This window comes from Lactuca saligna, chromosome 1 (genome assembly GCF_052625555.1).
Source record: "Lactuca saligna cultivar CGN05327 chromosome 1, ASM5262555v1, whole genome shotgun sequence".
NCBI lineage: Eukaryota > Viridiplantae > Streptophyta > Magnoliopsida > Asterales > Asteraceae > Lactuca > Lactuca saligna.
In genome coordinates, this window is record NC_136417.1 from 77,589,289 (window position 1) to 77,594,598 (window position 5,310).

Here is a 5,310-nt window from a genome sequence, read left to right on the forward strand (position 1 = left end):
ATTCTTTTCATAATAGACCTAATAATTACCTGGCAGCCCTTGTCTTCAAAATCTCTTCAAATGAAGTCATAGAAATTACCATTTAGTCCCTGCCTTCAACAATTCTTACAAATTAAGTCCCAAAATTATACTTTAACCCCCAAATAATCTAATTTATAACTTTTGGCTCCCCAAAACCCACTCCCCATTATATAATACGGATTTAGCGTGACTATTCGTTCCACAATTTTATCTATTTACTTATTAAATAAACAGGATGTTACAACCCCCCCACTTAAATTAGATTTTGTCCTCGAAATCATTCCTTATCATCTCTTACACGCCCGATGACTTGGATGATGTGGTCCAAAACCACAAGCATATACAGCCTTCCCAGGGCAGCCAAAACCATCCCCACCAGGGTTCTAACACCTGAAGATGAACGAATTTCTCGCAACATGATCACATCTACTTCGTCTGAATTCTGCAGTCTCGAGAGGGTTTGTCTGTATCTCCTACACTATCTGGCCGTTGCGAATGCTACATCTCCCACGTAGTCTTACAACACTTTCCACACTATCTGAATACTAGTGAATGCTACGACTCCCCGTAGTCTTACAACACTTCCATACCAACTGACCATCAATGAATGCTACCGCTCCCCTGTAGTCTTACAACACTTTCGTCCTAACACACCAGCAACCTAATACCTTACCCCTGATTTATTGATTCGAAAGACATATAGAGTCAAGAACGCACTCCAACAAACACCCGAACTGAATTCCATTCATGACTGGAGCCCCAACTTGTCTCCCCAAATTCTGTTATCAAGCCCCCAAGAATACACGATTCACATGACGTGGAGGCTTACCGGACTCCAAAATCACACAACCCTCAAACCAAATAACCACTTGGTCTGGCATTTTCCCCTCGATGGGGACGAGAAGTCCATCCCGGTCTCATACATGTCCCTGTCTTGAATACCTATGCGATTCTCCCCCACTTAGATTCAACCAAGTCTTCACAATACATGAGATTTGAAGGATTCCCGATCCTTCTTACTCTTTAATAACCAATTGCTGACAACCTGTTTCTTGTCCCTGCAAGTGCTCTATTACGGGCCCAAATCCCCAAGGACCACATAACTCCTAAAGATCAGACAAACACTTCCTGAATCCTAGTGAAGCTAATAACCTTAGACACATTGAAATAATGCCACACTCATATCTTGAAGTCCAAATAATCGATGTCCAGACCAAAACCTCAACAGTAAACCACTTTCCCTGGCGCTTCCAAAAGCTGACTCAAGTATAACGACCAAGTCACCAATCCTGTCCGTATGCCTTCCGCATTAGGTTCCTAAACCACTCTCAACCCTAGACCAAGATACCATTGAACACTACAAACCAGCAAAGACAGAAACAACTTTTCACTAACCACCCCGTAACACACGGTAGGCAAATGGCATATAACAAATGTTTGAATGTATAGTCCAAACAAAAATAGGGCAAAACACCCAGAGATACACTTACTAAAACCCTCGAAACGAAAACTCCCTCGTGCAGTTTCCCACAAGTACCACACTAAATCCGACCCTGCTGGCCTTACACAACTAACTCGAACCCTCGGGTTCCTTTCCGGGACCCTCCAATGTATGTACCTGATCTGATCCCCTCTTCTTAATGTGCTCCAAATCAAACCATCCTCTCAGACTCTAGAAATCATATCATTTGGGGTTTCGTACCCCAACACACTCACCAGCTCAATCGTCAATGGCTGAACTGCAATAGTTGGAGCAACCTCTGCTCTATACCAAGCCACTAACTATCCCCAAGACATTGTCTTCAATCCCGAAAGTTTAATAGAACGCATAATCAATCTGTGCCATCCGATACAAGAGATCCATGGTGAACTCAAAACCGTGACAGTCCTTCCACTAACTAGCTCACTACTGGAGCCAGGACCAAACCTTGGTCCTTCCTATTGTGTGCTCATCTGCATTCTACATAGCAACTATCCCCACTATCAGAACATAACCAAGAATTCCCTTTCCTATCAGCTTCTTAGATTCTCCAATTCTCTCACTGGTTTGAGTATGGATTCTGTGCTTTCAGTAGTACAGGCCCATACTACCTTCCACACCTATCCATACTTTTCTTAGCAATCCTCCCAAATCCTCTAAGTCACCTATCCCCCTGATGCACCAAATATCTGCCAAATAGCAACATAATATCCACCAAAGCACCTACTAGGCTCCCAACCTAACTGAACCACCCCAACTAACGCACTGGAGCATATCCTAGGCTTTCCTAGGTTCCCAACGTTGCCCTACCATCAGCTACTGAGGAACTCCCCATGATGCCAACCATCCACCTCCTGGATATCGTCATATCCGCTTAGTAGCTGACTCCCATCACTCAAGAGTTCCATAAAGCACAAAGCAAGCAACATTCGTGAAGTAGGACTCCAATCCAAAGAACTATCATAGAGCATTCTGCCCACATATCGTAACTCGCGCTGTCCACATCCATCCATCCTCACTGTCAGCTGCCTTATGTATGCAAATTATATGAATAACATGATCTAATAGATTGTCAAATAATAGACTCTACCCTAGGACCATAACCAAACAAGGAACATGAAATAAGGCCAAATCAATTATTCTAAGGCTATAAGATCCTAACACTGTACAATTTTAAAAGCATACACATAGCAGTTACATATACCAATTATCATTCTCAGTCCAACATGGCATCCAATATTCTCACAACTACAAGCATCACATATCAGACCAACCTATTGTTGACTACTCAACACTAGCATGCAAGTCTACCAGATCATACAACATGTAAAGGCATCTCTCCTAGCCCTAACTAGCATGCGATTCACAGATCCATTAATCAAGTCATAACATATAACATATAAGGGTATTTTGGGGAAACATACTTGAGCTCGGCTGATTGCATGCACCACACGTTTTCTTGTCTTAGAAATATTTTACTTAAAATTTTTTTCTTTGGAAAACTTCACAGATCCTTAGTTTGAGTTCAGACACACCCGAAAGTACATTCGAATCCCTCAAACCAAGGCTCTGATACCAACTTGTAACGACCGAAAAATCAAGGGTAAAAGTTTCATTTTTAAATGTAGCTAAAGCATTGATACCATTTACTTCAAACATTTCAAATCATCATTAAGTAAAATATTTATCAAAGTTTATCCCAAAATCATTTATTACAGAAATCATAGGTGTGTGCATTGCGATCAATCCGAACCCTTCTTTTCCAAATCGATGATACCTGAAACCATAAACAAAACCGTAAGCACGAAGCTTAGTGAGTTCCCTAGAGCATACCCCACACAATCCATATACCCACATAATCCATATCAGCTATAACAACTACATAAACCATAACAATCGCATAAGCATGCATCTACACATATAAAGATTCCATGGAAACCCTCCAAGATCTTATTCACACACTTACGTAAATCATATCAACTACACCAGACATGCATATAACCATACATGGAAGCCCTGGAAATCCTCCAAGGTCTTACACCGGGTGCCCTAGAAACCCTCCAGGGTCTTATCCCACTACCATGGGAACCCGCACATGGTCATCAGTAACTACCAATCAAACCATACATACCAACATATAAGCTAATCATGTAAACACATAAGAATGCCCTGGAAACCCTCCAGAGTCTTACACAGGGTGCCATGTGAACCCCCACATGGTCTTAGCCCAGTGCCATGGGAACCCCGACATGGTCTTAACTAAGGGTGCCATGGAAACCCTCCAAGGTGTTACACCCTAGTGCCTCGGGACCCCCCCCCCCCCCCCCCCCCCGAGGTCTTTACCTAGGATGTCGTGGAAACCCTCCAAGGTCTTACACCTAAGTGCCTCGGGAACCCCCCCAGGTCTTCCATGCAAGTATAAAAAACCACTAGCATATCATGTACCACATAATCACTAGTATACTCCCTATCACCAAACCTTCATATGGGCCTTAACCTAAGCCCATCAACATATTCTAGTCCATATGATTATTCTATGATGGCCCATTAATAATCCAATCATCAAGGCCCAAAAGAAAGGCCCAACAATAAACCCAAGTGAAACTAGGGTTTTCCATAAAATGATGATTGGGGTTAAGTGTCCCTACTTAACCCATTAAGGACCCAATCCATTAAGTCCCACCTGGCCTTAGGTTATTTGCAATTGGTTATTAATTAATATTTCAAGTTCATTAAATAAGCCCGATAAATCCCAAATTAGGGTTTCATGGCATTAGGGTTTTCCAAACCCTAATTAGGGTTTCCAAACCATATTAGCCCAATAGGCCCAATAGCTAGTTCCTTTGACCAATTAGGGTTCATTAGGCCCATTATGATTTCACTAGGCCCATTAGGGCTTCTTTAGGCCCATTAGGGTTTCAAGCACTCCAACCGAATCAACACAACCAGGCAAAGCACACCTCCACCCGACACGGCGGCCGGTGGCGGCAGCCACCACCTCACGGTGATGGTTTGAGTTTCTTTCCATTATTCTTCTTTCTAGTTACATTTTACAATGTTAAACTCTAAAAATCACACACACACACACACACACACACCTGCTAATACAAACATATATAAACAACCTAGTGGTGGCCGACGGTGGTAGCTACCACCTTACGGTGGTGGTGGTGTTCTTCCTCGATTTTCCGATGAACACGGCCGCACACAATACACACACACACACACACCACACGTTAGAAAGGTAAATCGGAAAAGATGGCAATTATGACAAATTTTGCCCAAATGTGGGCTTTTGTGGACATAAAAATGGACTTAGCATATAACCGAACATTTTTAAAAATTCGAGTGTTTTTATGGCATTCATCATTTTTTTGTTTGTTTCTTGGGTTTAATATATGAGGTTTGGCATGCATATGTAAAAATTTATGTGAAAGATTATAGTAGATACAAATTAATGTAGTGTTTTTCTATAATTGAAAAATATTGTATTTTTTAGGTTAATTTAAAAAAGATCTTATATTTTGTGTTTCTTCTAATTAAACTTCGATTTTCTGCCTGAAAAGGGCCTTGTATTTTTTTTATTTTTTTTTTCCAGTCCTTTTATTAATTTTATTTTTCCAAAACAAATTGTAAAATGTGAAGGTTCTTTGGAGAAAAATATAAAGTTTGAGGGTTTATTTGGAAGCATCTAAATGGTTGAAGGTTTTTTTCCAAAAAAAATAGATAGTTATTGGCTTTTTTTGGAAAACATGAAATTTGTTTCAGTGTTGTTTATATGTTGTTTAAAACAGAAGAGGGTACATGAT